The 16403-nt window shown below is 35.2% G+C and overlaps 15 non-coding genes across 15 annotated transcripts; all 15 read right to left on the bottom strand.

The window, feature by feature from the left end:
- Positions 1–162: 162 nt before the first annotated feature.
- On the bottom strand, positions 163–269 carry LOC148514253 (U6 spliceosomal RNA). Its single transcript, XR_015879767.1, has one exon. It is a non-coding gene; the product is annotated as a U6 spliceosomal RNA (small nuclear RNA).
- A 1531-nt stretch (positions 270–1800) lies between these two features.
- LOC148514252 (U6 spliceosomal RNA) lies at positions 1801–1907 on the bottom strand. Its single transcript, XR_015879766.1, has one exon. It is a non-coding gene; the product is annotated as a U6 spliceosomal RNA (small nuclear RNA).
- A 523-nt stretch (positions 1908–2430) lies between these two features.
- Positions 2431–2537, bottom strand: LOC148514251 (U6 spliceosomal RNA). The gene has a single exon (XR_015879627.1). It is a non-coding gene; the product is annotated as a U6 spliceosomal RNA (small nuclear RNA).
- A 1531-nt stretch (positions 2538–4068) lies between these two features.
- Positions 4069–4175, bottom strand: LOC148514250 (U6 spliceosomal RNA). The gene has a single exon (XR_015879765.1). It is a non-coding gene; the product is annotated as a U6 spliceosomal RNA (small nuclear RNA).
- Positions 4176–4698: 523 nt separating this feature from the next.
- LOC148514249 (U6 spliceosomal RNA) lies at positions 4699–4805 on the bottom strand. Its single transcript, XR_015879764.1, has one exon. It is a non-coding gene; the product is annotated as a U6 spliceosomal RNA (small nuclear RNA).
- A 1531-nt stretch (positions 4806–6336) lies between these two features.
- Positions 6337–6443, bottom strand: LOC148514248 (U6 spliceosomal RNA). Its single transcript, XR_015879763.1, has one exon. It is a non-coding gene; the product is annotated as a U6 spliceosomal RNA (small nuclear RNA).
- A 523-nt stretch (positions 6444–6966) lies between these two features.
- LOC148514247 (U6 spliceosomal RNA) lies at positions 6967–7073 on the bottom strand. The gene has a single exon (XR_015879762.1). It is a non-coding gene; the product is annotated as a U6 spliceosomal RNA (small nuclear RNA).
- A 1531-nt stretch (positions 7074–8604) lies between these two features.
- LOC148514246 (U6 spliceosomal RNA) lies at positions 8605–8711 on the bottom strand. The gene has a single exon (XR_015879761.1). It is a non-coding gene; the product is annotated as a U6 spliceosomal RNA (small nuclear RNA).
- Positions 8712–9234: 523 nt separating this feature from the next.
- LOC148514245 (U6 spliceosomal RNA) lies at positions 9235–9341 on the bottom strand. The gene has a single exon (XR_015879626.1). It is a non-coding gene; the product is annotated as a U6 spliceosomal RNA (small nuclear RNA).
- A 1531-nt stretch (positions 9342–10872) lies between these two features.
- Positions 10873–10979, bottom strand: LOC148514244 (U6 spliceosomal RNA). Its single transcript, XR_015879759.1, has one exon. It is a non-coding gene; the product is annotated as a U6 spliceosomal RNA (small nuclear RNA).
- A 523-nt stretch (positions 10980–11502) lies between these two features.
- On the bottom strand, positions 11503–11609 carry LOC148514243 (U6 spliceosomal RNA). Its single transcript, XR_015879758.1, has one exon. It is a non-coding gene; the product is annotated as a U6 spliceosomal RNA (small nuclear RNA).
- Positions 11610–13140: 1531 nt separating this feature from the next.
- Positions 13141–13247, bottom strand: LOC148514242 (U6 spliceosomal RNA). Its single transcript, XR_015879757.1, has one exon. It is a non-coding gene; the product is annotated as a U6 spliceosomal RNA (small nuclear RNA).
- A 523-nt stretch (positions 13248–13770) lies between these two features.
- On the bottom strand, positions 13771–13877 carry LOC148514241 (U6 spliceosomal RNA). The gene has a single exon (XR_015879756.1). It is a non-coding gene; the product is annotated as a U6 spliceosomal RNA (small nuclear RNA).
- Positions 13878–15408: 1531 nt separating this feature from the next.
- Positions 15409–15515, bottom strand: LOC148514240 (U6 spliceosomal RNA). Its single transcript, XR_015879755.1, has one exon. It is a non-coding gene; the product is annotated as a U6 spliceosomal RNA (small nuclear RNA).
- A 523-nt stretch (positions 15516–16038) lies between these two features.
- Positions 16039–16145, bottom strand: LOC148514239 (U6 spliceosomal RNA). Its single transcript, XR_015879754.1, has one exon. It is a non-coding gene; the product is annotated as a U6 spliceosomal RNA (small nuclear RNA).
- Between the last annotated feature and the right edge of the window lie 258 nt (positions 16146–16403).

The following is a 16403-nucleotide window of genomic DNA, read 5'->3' as shown; positions in this document are numbered from 1 at the left end:
GCACAATTTAGACAAGAATTGAATTTGAAAATGATATGTCATGTCGAACTGATTTTGTCATAAAAAAGTTGGTCGATTTGTTCTTTGCTTGCAAAATTTCTTGACTTTTTATCTGCAGGTATCTTAAGTGGAATCGAATTAATTTGTCCAGAGCTATATACCTAAAATATGGAACGCTTCACGAATTTGCGTGTCATCCTTGCGCAGGGGCCATGCTAATCTTCTCTGTATCGTTCCAATTTTAGTATATGTGCTGCCGAAGCAAGCACATTCCAAAAGCAAAGTCCTAAGAGTTATATACCCCACCATGTGCCTCAAGATTGATCTTAGGGAGAGTGAAAGTTGGAAGTTAAATTTAAATAGGGTTTTATAAACTGGAGAACATTAACAAGATAGAGCTGCTAACTGGCAAAAAAATTCAATATCCCATTAAGGAATAGCCATCGATTTCCATACATACCACAGTGAAACAAATTATGAAAATTGGCATGTAGAGGTTCATTTTTTCAAAACCATAGACCGTACTAGGCTAAAATTGCTTCTTTGCATTCTTTGGCTAGGATGGCACTTGACAAAAATGGGTGCTCTTTGCCAGGCACCCCTGTGCATCTAAGCAGCCAGGTTTCCAGACATCAGCAAAATCTCCAGCCAAAAAAACATTTACTGCCCATTAAATAACCATTCTTTTTTATAACTTTATAGTTTATAGCATTTAGTTTAGGGAGACTAAAGAATTTTACTTCTAAATGTTTTTAGTTTATAATACTAATCATATGCTAATCACCATTTATGTAATCGGTTAATGTCAAATAAGTGGGCAAAAAGGTCAAAAATGACATAGTTTACACTTAAAATGTATTTGTTGCTAAACAAATTTGGATATATGCAACTTATGTAACTGCTAAACTTTAAGATTGTAAATTAAGTATTGTGTGCACTATCTTTTGGCTCAATTAACAATAAAAGTAAAAAATACAGATGAAAAGCATATGGTAAGTATTGTAAATTAATAATATATATATATTTTGAAGCCACAACTTGGTCTCCCTAATTGTATTGGTATATGATTTAAACTAGCCCTAACATTTTATTTTTATTTTTGTACATTCTGTTAGAGGTGCTTATGTGTTGTGAATGGCTCCTTGGTTTGACATCTAATACATTATGTGTTCAGCTCTTATTTTTGTGGAGCAGAGTTAAAAAAAGAATTTTTAGAAGTCTAGTATATCCATGGGTGTTTGGGGAGTTTCTTGATGGAACATTATGTGTAGAGGGAGAAGCTAGGCATTTGTTCTTTGTGGAAAGGGTCTTAAATCTCATGCATTAAGCAAATTAGGTGATTGCAGCATGCACCATGGGCTTCAATAATTATATATTAGCAGATTTGATTTGCTGGAGATTGTGGTTTTGTACTGTACAATTGTCTAGAGTTATGAATAGTTATTGGATAAAGAAAGATACATTTTTCCACTGTACCAAGCAGAACCTATTGGGTGCAGCAGTGCATATTCATGCCTTCAGACCTGGAGTGACTTGGAGGGGGCACCTGTCCCTTACGTTTCCGCTTCGACCAATAGATACACCCCTGCAAGTTCAATAAGAATTGAAGGTGGCTAAATAATTTTCTAAGTTTAAATATAACTGAGGCAGTCTGCACAATTCACACAATGATAAGTCATGTCTAACTGATGACATCATACAAGAGTTGGTCGATTTGTTCTTTGCTTGCAAAACTTCTTACCTTTTTATCTGCAGGTATCATTAAGTGGAAAAGAATTAATTTGTCCAGAGCTATATACCTAAAATATGGAACGCTTCACGAATTTGCGTGTCATCCTTGCGCAGGGGCCATGCTAATCTTCTCTGTATCGTTCCAATTTTAGTATATGTGCTGCCGAAGCAAGCACATTCCAAAAGCAAAGTCCTAAGATATATATACCCCACCATGTGCCTCAAGATTGATCTTAGGGAGAGTAAAAGATGGAAGTTAAATTCAGATGGGGTTTCAAAGACTGGAGAACACTTTACAATAAACAAGATAGAGCTACTTACTGGCAAAAAAATTCAATATCCCATTAAGGAAAGGCCTCCAATTTCTATACGTACCACAGTCAAATTAATTATGCAAATTAGCATGTGGAGGTTCATTTCTTTTGGAACCATAGGCTGTACAAGATTAAAATTGCTCCTAAGTACAGAACAAGTGAAGTAGGAATGGAAAGTGGCAAAATAGTTTTCTAAGACTTAATAGAAGTACTGAGACAACCTGCACAATTTAGACAAGAATTGAATTTGAAAATGATATGTCATGTCGAACTGATTTTGTCATAAAAAAGTTGGTCGATTTATTCTTTGCTTGCAAAATTTCTTGACTTTTTATCTGCAGGTATCTTAAGTGGAATCGAATTAATTTGTCCAAAGCTATATACCTAAAATATGGAACGCTTCACGAATTTGCGTGTCATCCTTGCGCAGGGGCCATGCTAATCTTCTCTGTATCGTTCCAATTTTAGTATATGTGCTGCCGAAGCAAGGACATTCCAAAAGCAAAGTCCTAAGAGTTATATACCCCACCATGTGCCTCAAGATTGATCTTAGGGAGAGTGAAAGTTGGAAGTTAAATTTAAATAGGGTTTTATAAACTGGAGAACATTAACAAGATAGAGCTGCTAACTGGCAAAAAAATTCAATATCCCATTAAGGAATAGCCATCGATTTCCATACATACCACAGTGAAACAAATTATGAAAATTGGCATGTAGAGGTTCATTTCTTCAAAACCATAGACCGTACTAGGCTAAAATTGCTTCTTTGCATTCTTTGGCTAGGATGGCACTTGACAAAAATGGGTGCTCTTTGCCAGGCACCCCTGTGCATCTAAGCAGCCAGGTTTCCAGACATCAGCAAAATCTCCAGCCAAAAAAACATTTACTGCCCATTAAATAACCATTCTTTTTTATAACTTTATAGTTTATAGCATTTAGTTTAGGGAGACTAAAGAATTTTACTTCTAAATGTTTTTAGTTTATAATACTAATCATATGCTAATCACCATTTATGTAATCGGTTAATGTCAAATAAGTGGGCAAAAAGGTCAAAAATGACATAGTTTACACTTAAAATGTATTTGTTGCTAAACAAATTTGGATATATGCAAATTATGTAACTGCTAAACTTTAAGATTGTAAATTAAGTATTGTGTGCACTATCTTTTGGCTCAATTAACAATAAAAGTAAAAAATACAGATGAAAAGCATATGGTAAGTATTGTAAATTAATAATATATATATATTTTGAAGCCACAACTTGGTCTCCCTAATTGTATTGGTATATGATTTAAACTAGCCCTAACATTTTATTTTTATTTTTGTACATTCTGTTAGAGGTGCTTATGTGTTGTGAATGGCTCCTTGGTTTGACATCTAATACATTATGTGTTCAGCTCTTATTTTTGTGGAGCAGAGTTAAAAAAAGAATTTTTAGAAGTCTAGTATATCCATGGGTGTTTGGGGAGTTTCTTGATGGAACATTATGTGTAGAGGGAGAAGCTAGGCATTTGTTCTTTGTGGAAAGGGTCTTAAATCTCATGCATTAAGCAAATTAGGTGATTGCAGCATGCACCATGGGCTTCAATAATTATATATTAGCAGATTTGATTTGCTGGAGATTGTGGTTTTGTACTGTACAATTGTCTAGAGTTATGAATAGTTATTGGATAAAGAAAGATACATTTTTCCACTGTACCAAGCAGAACCTATTGGGTGCAGCAGTGCATATTCATGCCTTCAGACCTGGAGTGACTTGGAGGGGGCACCTGTCCCTTACGTTTCCGCTTCGACCAATAGATACACCCCTGCAAGTTCAATAAGAATTGAAGGTGGCTAAATAATTTTCTAAGTTTAAATATAACTGAGGCAGTCTGCACAATTCACACAATGATAAGTCATGTCTAACTGATGACATCATACAAGAGTTGGTCGATTTGTTCTTTGCTTGCAAAACTTCTTACCTTTTTATCTGCAGGTATCATTAAGTGGAAAAGAATTAATTTGTCCAGAGCTATATACGTAAAATATGGAACGCTTCACGAATTTGCGTGTCATCCTTGCGCAGGGGCCATGCTAATCTTCTCTGTATCGTTCCAATTTTAGTATATGTGCTGCCGAAGCAAGCACATTCCAAAAGCAAAGTCCTAAGATATATATACCCCACCATGTGCCTCAAGATTGATCTTAGGGAGAGTAAAAGATGGAAGTTAAATTCAGATGGGGTTTCAAAGACTGGAGAACACTTTACAATAAACAAGATAGAGCTACTTACTGGCAAAAAAATTCAATATCCCATTAAGGAAAGGCCTCCAATTTCTATACGTACCACAGTCAAATTAATTATGCAAATTAGCATGTGGAGGTTCATTTCTTTTGGAACCATAGGCTGTACAAGATTAAAATTGCTCCTAAGTACAGAACAAGTGAAGTAGGAATGGAAAGTGGCAAAATAGTTTTCTAAGACTTAATAGAAGTACTGAGACAACCTGCACAATTTAGACAAGAATTGAATTTGAAAATGATATGTCATGTCGAACTGATTTTGTCATAAAAAAGTTGGTCGATTTATTCTTTGCTTGCAAAATTTCTTGACTTTTTATCTGCAGGTATCTTAAGTGGAATCGAATTAATTTGTCCAAAGCTATATACCTAAAATATGGAACGCTTCACGAATTTGCGTGTCATCCTTGCGCAGGGGCCATGCTAATCTTCTCTGTATCGTTCCAATTTTAGTATATGTGCTGCCGAAGCAAGCACATTCCAAAAGCAAAGTCCTAAGAGTTATATACCCCACCATGTGCCTCAAGATTGATCTTAGGGAGAGTGAAAGTTGGAAGTTAAATTTAAATAGGGTTTTATAAACTGGAGAACATTAACAAGATAGAGCTGCTAACTGGCAAAAAAATTCAATATCCCATTAAGGAATAGCCATCGATTTCCATACATACCACAGTGAAACAAATTATGAAAATTGGCATGTAGAGGTTCATTTCTTCAAAACCATAGACCGTACTAGGCTAAAATTGCTTCTTTGCATTCTTTGGCTAGGATGGCACTTGACAAAAATGGGTGCTCTTTGCCAGGCACCCCTGTGCATCTAAGCAGCCAGGTTTCCAGACATCAGCAAAATCTCCAGCCAAAAAAACATTTACTGCCCATTAAATAACCATTCTTTTTTATAACTTTATAGTTTATAGCATTTAGTTTAGGGAGACTAAAGAATTTTACTTCTAAATGTTTTTAGTTTATAATACTAATCATATGCTAATCACCATTTATGTAATCGGTTAATGTCAAATAAGTGGGCAAAAAGGTCAAAAATGACATAGTTTACACTTAAAATGTATTTGTTGCTAAACAAATTTGGATATATGCAAATTATGTAACTGCTAAACTTTAAGATTGTAAATTAAGTATTGTGTGCACTATCTTTTGGCTCAATTAACAATAAAAGTAAAAAATACAGATGAAAAGCATATGGTAAGTATTGTAAATTAATAATATATATATATTTTGAAGCCACAACTTGGTCTCCCTAATTGTATTGGTATATGATTTAAACTAGCCCTAACATTTTATTTTTATTTTTGTACATTCTGTTAGAGGTGCTTATGTGTTGTGAATGGCTCCTTGGTTTGACATCTAATACATTATGTGTTCAGCTCTTATTTTTGTGGAGCAGAGTTAAAAAAAGAATTTTTAGAAGTCTAGTATATCCATGGGTGTTTGGGGAGTTTCTTGATGGAACATTATGTGTAGAGGGAGAAGCTAGGCATTTGTTCTTTGTGGAAAGGGTCTTAAATCTCATGCATTAAGCAAATTAGGTGATTGCAGCATGCACCATGGGCTTCAATAATTATATATTAGCAGATTTGATTTGCTGGAGATTGTGGTTTTGTACTGTACAATTGTCTAGAGTTATGAATAGTTATTGGATAAAGAAAGATACATTTTTCCACTGTACCAAGCAGAACCTATTGGGTGCAGCAGTGCATATTCATGCCTTCAGACCTGGAGTGACTTGGAGGGGGCACCTGTCCCTTACGTTTCCGCTTCGACCAATAGATACACCCCTGCAAGTTCAATAAGAATTGAAGGTGGCTAAATAATTTTCTAAGTTTAAATATAACTGAGGCAGTCTGCACAATTCACACAATGATAAGTCATGTCTAACTGATGACATCATACAAGAGTTGGTCGATTTGTTCTTTGCTTGCAAAACTTCTTACCTTTTTATCTGCAGGTATCATTAAGTGGAAAAGAATTAATTTGTCCAGAGCTATATACGTAAAATATGGAACGCTTCACGAATTTGCGTGTCATCCTTGCGCAGGGGCCATGCTAATCTTCTCTGTATCGTTCCAATTTTAGTATATGTGCTGCCGAAGCAAGCACATTCCAAAAGCAAAGTCCTAAGATATATATACCCCACCATGTGCCTCAAGATTGATCTTAGGGAGAGTAAAAGATGGAAGTTAAATTCAGATGGGGTTTCAAAGACTGGAGAACACTTTACAATAAACAAGATAGAGCTACTTACTGGCAAAAAAATTCAATATCCCATTAAGGAAAGGCCACCAATTTCTATACGTACCACAGTCAAATAAATTATGCAAATTAGCATGTGGAGGTTCATTTCTTTTGGAACCATAGGCTGTACAAGATTAAAATTGCTCCTAAGTACAGAACAAGTGAAGTAGGAATGGAAAGTGGCAAAATAGTTTTCTAAGACTTAATAGAAGTACTGAGACAACCTGCACAATTTAGACAAGAATTGAATTTGAAAATGATATGTCATGTCGAACTGATTTTGTCATAAAAAAGTTGGTCGATTTGTTCTTTGCTTGCAAAATTTCTTGACTTTTTATCTGCAGGTATCTTAAGTGGAATCGAATTAATTTGTCCAGAGCTATATACCTAAAATATGGAACGCTTCACGAATTTGCGTGTCATCCTTGCGCAGGGGCCATGCTAATCTTCTCTGTATCGTTCCAATTTTAGTATATGTGCTGCCGAAGCAAGCACATTCCAAAAGCAAAGTCCTAAGAGTTATATACCCCACCATGTGCCTCAAGATTGATCTTAGGGAGAGTGAAAGTTGGAAGTTAAATTTAAATAGGGTTTTATAAACTGGAGAACATTAACAAGATAGAGCTGCTAACTGGCAAAAAAATTCAATATCCCATTAAGGAATAGCCATCGATTTCCATACATACCACAGTGAAACAAATTATGAAAATTGGCATGTAGAGGTTCATTTCTTCAAAACCATAGACCGTACTAGGCTAAAATTGCTTCTTTGCATTCTTTGGCTAGGATGGCACTTGACAAAAATGGGTGCTCTTTGCCAGGCACCCCTGTGCATCTAAGCAGCCAGGTTTCCAGACATCAGCAAAATCTCCAGCCAAAAAAACATTTACTGCCCATTAAATAACCATTCTTTTTTATAACTTTATAGTTTATAGCATTTAGTTTAGGGAGACTAAAGAATTTTACTTCTAAATGTTTTTAGTTTATAATACTAATCATATGCTAATCACCATTTATGTAATCGGTTAATGTCAAATAAGTGGGCAAAAAGGTCAAAAATGACATAGTTTACACTTAAAATGTATTTGTTGCTAAACAAATTTGGATATATGCAACTTATGTAACTGCTAAACTTTAAGATTGTAAATTAAGTATTGTGTGCACTATCTTTTGGCTCAATTAACAATAAAAGTAAAAAATACAGATGAAAAGCATATGGTAAGTATTGTAAATTAATAATATATATATATTTTGAAGCCACAACTTGGTCTCCCTAATTGTATTGGTATATGATTTAAACTAGCCCTAACATTTTATTTTTATTTTTGTACATTCTGTTAGAGGTGCTTATGTGTTGTGAATGGCTCCTTGGTTTGACATCTAATACATTATGTGTTCAGCTCTTATTTTTGTGGAGCAGAGTTAAAAAAAGAATTTTTAGAAGTCTAGTATATCCATGGGTGTTTGGGGAGTTTCTTGATGGAACATTATGTGTAGAGGGAGAAGCTAGGCATTTGTTCTTTGTGGAAAGGGTCTTAAATCTCATGCATTAAGCAAATTAGGTGATTGCAGCATGCACCATGGGCTTCAATAATTATATATTAGCAGATTTGATTTGCTGGAGATTGTGGTTTTGTACTGTACAATTGTCTAGAGTTATGAATAGTTATTGGATAAAGAAAGATACATTTTTCCACTGTACCAAGCAGAACCTATTGGGTGCAGCAGTGCATATTCATGCCTTCAGACCTGGAGTGACTTGGAGGGGGCACCTGTCCCTTACATTTCCGCTTCGACCAATAGATACACCCCTGCAAGTTCAATAAGAATTGAAGGTGGCTAAATAATTTTCTAAGTTTAAATATAACTGAGGCAGTCTGCACAATTCACACAATGATAAGTCATGTCTAACTGATGACATCATACAAGAGTTGGTCGATTTGTTCTTTGCTTGCAAAACTTCTTACCTTTTTATCTGCAGGTATCATTAAGTGGAAAAGAATTAATTTGTCCAGAGCTATATACGTAAAATATGGAACGCTTCACGAATTTGCGTGTCATCCTTGCGCAGGGGCCATGCTAATCTTCTCTGTATCGTTCCAATTTTAGTATATGTGCTGCCGAAGCAAGCACATTCCAAAAGCAAAGTCCTAAGATATATATACCCCACCATGTGCCTCAAGATTGATCTTAGGGAGAGTAAAAGATGGAAGTTAAATTCAGATGGGGTTTCAAAGACTGGAGAACACTTTACAATAAACAAGATAGAGCTACTTACTGGCAAAAAAATTCAATATCCCATTAAGGAAAGGCCACCAATTTCTATACGTACCACAGTCAAATAAATTATGCAAATTAGCATGTGGAGGTTCATTTCTTTTGGAACCATAGGCTGTACAAGATTAAAATTGCTCCTAAGTACAGAACAAGTGAAGTAGGAATGGAAAGTGGCAAAATAGTTTTCTAAGACTTAATAGAAGTACTGAGACAACCTGCACAATTTAGACAAGAATTGAATTTGAAAATGATATGTCATGTCGAACTGATTTTGTCATAAAAAAGTTGGTCGATTTATTCTTTGCTTGCAAAATTTCTTGACTTTTTATCTGCAGGTATCTTAAGTGGAATCGAATTAATTTGTCCAAAGCTATATACCTAAAATATGGAACGCTTCACGAATTTGCGTGTCATCCTTGCGCAGGGGCCATGCTAATCTTCTCTGTATCGTTCCAATTTTAGTATATGTGCTGCCGAAGCAAGGACATTCCAAAAGCAAAGTCCTAAGAGTTATATACCCCACCATGTGCCTCAAGATTGATCTTAGGGAGAGTGAAAGTTGGAAGTTAAATTTAAATAGGGTTTTATAAACTGGAGAACATTAACAAGATAGAGCTGCTAACTGGCAAAAAAATTCAATATCCCATTAAGGAATAGCCATCGATTTCCATACATACCACAGTGAAACAAATTATGAAAATTGGCATGTAGAGGTTCATTTCTTCAAAACCATAGACCGTACTAGGCTAAAATTGCTTCTTTGCATTCTTTGGCTAGGATGGCACTTGACAAAAATGGGTGCTCTTTGCCAGGCACCCCTGTGCATCTAAGCAGCCAGGTTTCCAGACATCAGCAAAATCTCCAGCCAAAAAAACATTTACTGCCCATTAAATAACCATTCTTTTTTATAACTTTATAGTTTATAGCATTTAGTTTAGGGAGACTAAAGAATTTTACTTCTAAATGTTTTTAGTTTATAATACTAATCATATGCTAATCACCATTTATGTAATCGGTTAATGTCAAATAAGTGGGCAAAAAGGTCAAAAATGACATAGTTTACACTTAAAATGTATTTGTTGCTAAACAAATTTGGATATATGCAAATTATGTAACTGCTAAACTTTAAGATTGTAAATTAAGTATTGTGTGCACTATCTTTTGGCTCAATTAACAATAAAAGTAAAAAATACAGATGAAAAGCATATGGTAAGTATTGTAAATTAATAATATATATATATTTTGAAGCCACAACTTGGTCTCCCTAATTGTATTGGTATATGATTTAAACTAGCCCTAACATTTTATTTTTATTTTTGTACATTCTGTTAGAGGTGCTTATGTGTTGTGAATGGCTCCTTGGTTTGACATCTAATACATTATGTGTTCAGCTCTTATTTTTGTGGAGCAGAGTTAAAAAAAGAATTTTTAGAAGTCTAGTATATCCATGGGTGTTTGGGGAGTTTCTTGATGGAACATTATGTGTAGAGGGAGAAGCTAGGCATTTGTTCTTTGTGGAAAGGGTCTTAAATCTCATGCATTAAGCAAATTAGGTGATTGCAGCATGCACCATGGGCTTCAATAATTATATATTAGCAGATTTGATTTGCTGGAGATTGTGGTTTTGTACTGTACAATTGTCTAGAGTTATGAATAGTTATTGGATAAAGAAAGATACATTTTTCCACTGTACCAAGCAGAACCTATTGGGTGCAGCAGTGCATATTCATGCCTTCAGACCTGGAGTGACTTGGAGGGGGCACCTGTCCCTTACGTTTCCGCTTCGACCAATAGATACACCCCTGCAAGTTCAATAAGAATTGAAGGTGGCTAAATAATTTTCTAAGTTTAAATATAACTGAGGCAGTCTGCACAATTCACACAATGATAAGTCATGTCTAACTGATGACATCATACAAGAGTTGGTCGATTTGTTCTTTGCTTGCAAAACTTCTTACCTTTTTATCTGCAGGTATCATTAAGTGGAAAAGAATTAATTTGTCCAGAGCTATATACGTAAAATATGGAACGCTTCACGAATTTGCGTGTCATCCTTGCGCAGGGGCCATGCTAATCTTCTCTGTATCGTTCCAATTTTAGTATATGTGCTGCCGAAGCAAGCACATTCCAAAAGCAAAGTCCTAAGATATATATACCCCACCATGTGCCTCAAGATTGATCTTAGGGAGAGTAAAAGATGGAAGTTAAATTCAGATGGGGTTTCAAAGACTGGAGAACACTTTACAATAAACAAGATAGAGCTACTTACTGGCAAAAAAATTCAATATCCCATTAAGGAAAGGCCTCCAATTTCTATACGTACCACAGTCAAATTAATTATGCAAATTAGCATGTGGAGGTTCATTTCTTTTGGAACCATAGGCTGTACAAGATTAAAATTGCTCCTAAGTACAGAACAAGTGAAGTAGGAATGGAAAGTGGCAAAATAGTTTTCTAAGACTTAATAGAAGTACTGAGACAACCTGCACAATTTAGACAAGAATTGAATTTGAAAATGATATGTCATGTCGAACTGATTTTGTCATAAAAAAGTTGGTCGATTTATTCTTTGCTTGCAAAATTTCTTGACTTTTTATCTGCAGGTATCTTAAGTGGAATCGAATTAATTTGTCCAAAGCTATATACCTAAAATATGGAACGCTTCACGAATTTGCGTGTCATCCTTGCGCAGGGGCCATGCTAATCTTCTCTGTATCGTTCCAATTTTAGTATATGTGCTGCCGAAGCAAGCACATTCCAAAAGCAAAGTCCTAAGAGTTATATACCCCACCATGTGCCTCAAGATTGATCTTAGGGAGAGTGAAAGTTGGAAGTTAAATTTAAATAGGGTTTTATAAACTGGAGAACATTAACAAGATAGAGCTGCTAACTGGCAAAAAAATTCAATATCCCATTAAGGAATAGCCATCGATTTCCATACATACCACAGTGAAACAAATTATGAAAATTGGCATGTAGAGGTTCATTTCTTCAAAACCATAGACCGTACTAGGCTAAAATTGCTTCTTTGCATTCTTTGGCTAGGATGGCACTTGACAAAAATGGGTGCTCTTTGCCAGGCACCCCTGTGCATCTAAGCAGCCAGGTTTCCAGACATCAGCAAAATCTCCAGCCAAAAAAACATTTACTGCCCATTAAATAACCATTCTTTTTTATAACTTTATAGTTTATAGCATTTAGTTTAGGGAGACTAAAGAATTTTACTTCTAAATGTTTTTAGTTTATAATACTAATCATATGCTAATCACCATTTATGTAATCGGTTAATGTCAAATAAGTGGGCAAAAAGGTCAAAAATGACATAGTTTACACTTAAAATGTATTTGTTGCTAAACAAATTTGGATATATGCAAATTATGTAACTGCTAAACTTTAAGATTGTAAATTAAGTATTGTGTGCACTATCTTTTGGCTCAATTAACAATAAAAGTAAAAAATACAGATGAAAAGCATATGGTAAGTATTGTAAATTAATAATATATATATATTTTGAAGCCACAACTTGGTCTCCCTAATTGTATTGGTATATGATTTAAACTAGCCCTAACATTTTATTTTTATTTTTGTACATTCTGTTAGAGGTGCTTATGTGTTGTGAATGGCTCCTTGGTTTGACATCTAATACATTATGTGTTCAGCTCTTATTTTTGTGGAGCAGAGTTAAAAAAAGAATTTTTAGAAGTCTAGTATATCCATGGGTGTTTGGGGAGTTTCTTGATGGAACATTATGTGTAGAGGGAGAAGCTAGGCATTTGTTCTTTGTGGAAAGGGTCTTAAATCTCATGCATTAAGCAAATTAGGTGATTGCAGCATGCACCATGGGCTTCAATAATTATATATTAGCAGATTTGATTTGCTGGAGATTGTGGTTTTGTACTGTACAATTGTCTAGAGTTATGAATAGTTATTGGATAAAGAAAGATACATTTTTCCACTGTACCAAGCAGAACCTATTGGGTGCAGCAGTGCATATTCATGCCTTCAGACCTGGAGTGACTTGGAGGGGGCACCTGTCCCTTACGTTTCCGCTTCGACCAATAGATACACCCCTGCAAGTTCAATAAGAATTGAAGGTGGCTAAATAATTTTCTAAGTTTAAATATAACTGAGGCAGTCTGCACAATTCACACAATGATAAGTCATGTCTAACTGATGACATCATACAAGAGTTGGTCGATTTGTTCTTTGCTTGCAAAACTTCTTACCTTTTTATCTGCAGGTATCATTAAGTGGAAAAGAATTAATTTGTCCAGAGCTATATACGTAAAATATGGAACGCTTCACGAATTTGCGTGTCATCCTTGCGCAGGGGCCATGCTAATCTTCTCTGTATCGTTCCAATTTTAGTATATGTGCTGCCGAAGCAAGCACATTCCAAAAGCAAAGTCCTAAGATATATATACCCCACCATGTGCCTCAAGATTGATCTTAGGGAGAGTAAAAGATGGAAGTTAAATTCAGATGGGGTTTCAAAGACTGGAGAACACTTTACAATAAACAAGATAGAGCTACTTACTGGCAAAAAAATTCAATATCCCATTAAGGAAAGGCCACCAATTTCTATACGTACCACAGTCAAATAAATTATGCAAATTAGCATGTGGAGGTTCATTTCTTTTGGAACCATAGGCTGTACAAGATTAAAATTGCTCCTAAGTACAGAACAAGTGAAGTAGGAATGGAAAGTGGCAAAATAGTTTTCTAAGACTTAATAGAAGTACTGAGACAACCTGCACAATTTAGACAAGAATTGAATTTGAAAATGATATGTCATGTCGAACTGATTTTGTCATAAAAAAGTTGGTCGATTTGTTCTTTGCTTGCAAAATTTCTTGACTTTTTATCTGCAGGTATCTTAAGTGGAATCGAATTAATTTGTCCAGAGCTATATACCTAAAATATGGAACGCTTCACGAATTTGCGTGTCATCCTTGCGCAGGGGCCATGCTAATCTTCTCTGTATCGTTCCAATTTTAGTATATGTGCTGCCGAAGCAAGCACATTCCAAAAGCAAAGTCCTAAGAGTTATATACCCCACCATGTGCCTCAAGATTGATCTTAGGGAGAGTGAAAGTTGGAAGTTAAATTTAAATAGGGTTTTATAAACTGGAGAACATTAACAAGATAGAGCTGCTAACTGGCAAAAAAATTCAATATCCCATTAAGGAATAGCCATCGATTTCCATACATACCACAGTGAAACAAATTATGAAAATTGGCATGTAGAGGTTCATTTCTTCAAAACCATAGACCGTACTAGGCTAAAATTGCTTCTTTGCATTCTTTGGCTAGGATGGCACTTGACAAAAATGGGTGCTCTTTGCCAGGCACCCCTGTGCATCTAAGCAGCCAGGTTTCCAGACATCAGCAAAATCTCCAGCCAAAAAAACATTTACTGCCCATTAAATAACCATTCTTTTTTATAACTTTATAGTTTATAGCATTTAGTTTAGGGAGACTAAAGAATTTTACTTCTAAATGTTTTTAGTTTATAATACTAATCATATGCTAATCACCATTTATGTAATCGGTTAATGTCAAATAAGTGGGCAAAAAGGTCAAAAATGACATAGTTTACACTTAAAATGTATTTGTTGCTAAACAAATTTGGATATATGCAACTTATGTAACTGCTAAACTTTAAGATTGTAAATTAAGTATTGTGTGCACTATCTTTTGGCTCAATTAACAATAAAAGTAAAAAATACAGATGAAAAGCATATGGTAAGTATTGTAAATTAATAATATATATATATTTTGAAGCCACAACTTGGTCTCCCTAATTGTATTGGTATATGATTTAAACTAGCCCTAACATTTTATTTTTATTTTTGTACATTCTGTTAGAGGTGCTTATGTGTTGTGAATGGCTCCTTGGTTTGACATCTAATACATTATGTGTTCAGCTCTTATTTTTGTGGAGCAGAGTTAAAAAAAGAATTTTTAGAAGTCTAGTATATCCATGGGTGTTTGGGGAGTTTCTTGATGGAACATTATGTGTAGAGGGAGAAGCTAGGCATTTGTTCTTTGTGGAAAGGGTCTTAAATCTCATGCATTAAGCAAATTAGGTGATTGCAGCATGCACCATGGGCTTCAATAATTATATATTAGCAGATTTGATTTGCTGGAGATTGTGGTTTTGTACTGTACAATTGTCTAGAGTTATGAATAGTTATTGGATAAAGAAAGATACATTTTTCCACTGTACCAAGCAGAACCTATTGGGTGCAGCAGTGCATATTCATGCCTTCAGACCTGGAGTGACTTGGAGGGGGCACCTGTCCCTTACATTTCCGCTTCGACCAATAGATACACCCCTGCAAGTTCAATAAGAATTGAAGGTGGCTAAATAATTTTCTAAGTTTAAATATAACTGAGGCAGTCTGCACAATTCACACAATGATAAGTCATGTCTAACTGATGACATCATACAAGAGTTGGTCGATTTGTTCTTTGCTTGCAAAACTTCTTACCTTTTTATCTGCAGGTATCATTAAGTGGAAAAGAATTAATTTGTCCAGAGCTATATACGTAAAATATGGAACGCTTCACGAATTTGCGTGTCATCCTTGCGCAGGGGCCATGCTAATCTTCTCTGTATCGTTCCAATTTTAGTATATGTGCTGCCGAAGCAAGCACATTCCAAAAGCAAAGTCCTAAGATATATATACCCCACCATGTGCCTCAAGATTGATCTTAGGGAGAGTAAAAGATGGAAGTTAAATTCAGATGGGGTTTCAAAGACTGGAGAACACTTTACAATAAACAAGATAGAGCTACTTACTGGCAAAAAAATTCAATATCCCATTAAGGAAAGGCCACCAATTTCTATACGTACCACAGTCAAATAAATTATGCAAATTAGCATGTGGAGGTTCATTTCTTTTGGAACCATAGGCTGTACAAGATTAAAATTGCTCCTAAGTACAGAACAAGTGAAGTAGGAATGGAAAGTGGCAAAATAGTTTTCTAAGACTTAATAGAAGTACTGAGACAACCTGCACAATTTAGACAAGAATTGAATTTGAAAATGATATGTCATGTCGAACTGATTTTGTCATAAAAAAGTTGGTCGATTTGTTCTTTGCTTGCAAAATTTCTTGACTTTTTATCTGCAGGTATCTTAAGTGGAATCGAATTAATTTGTCCAGAGCTATATACCTAAAATATGGAACGCTTCACGAATTTGCGTGTCATCCTTGCGCAGGGGCCATGCTAATCTTCTCTGTATCGTTCCAATTTTAGTATATGTGCTGCCGAAGCAAGCACATTCCAAAAGCAAAGTCCTAAGAGTTATATACCCCACCATGTGCCTCAAGATTGATCTTAGGGAGAGTGAAAGTTGGAAGTTAAATTTAAATAGGGTTTTATAAACTGGAGAACATTAACAAGATAGAGCTGCTAACTGGCAAAAAAATTCAATATCCCATTAAGGAATAGCCATCGATTTCCATACATACCACAGTGAAACAAATTATGAAAATTGGCATGTAGAGGTTCATTTCTTCAAAACCATAGACCGTACTA

Source organism: Taudactylus pleione, unplaced genomic scaffold (genome assembly GCF_031769625.1).
Source record: "Taudactylus pleione unplaced genomic scaffold, aTauple2 ptg000262l, whole genome shotgun sequence".
In the NCBI taxonomy this organism is placed as follows: domain Eukaryota; kingdom Metazoa; phylum Chordata; class Amphibia; order Anura; family Myobatrachidae; genus Taudactylus; species Taudactylus pleione.
The sequence above is the reverse complement of the archived record's forward strand: the minus strand, read 5'-3'. Positions and strand labels throughout refer to the sequence as shown.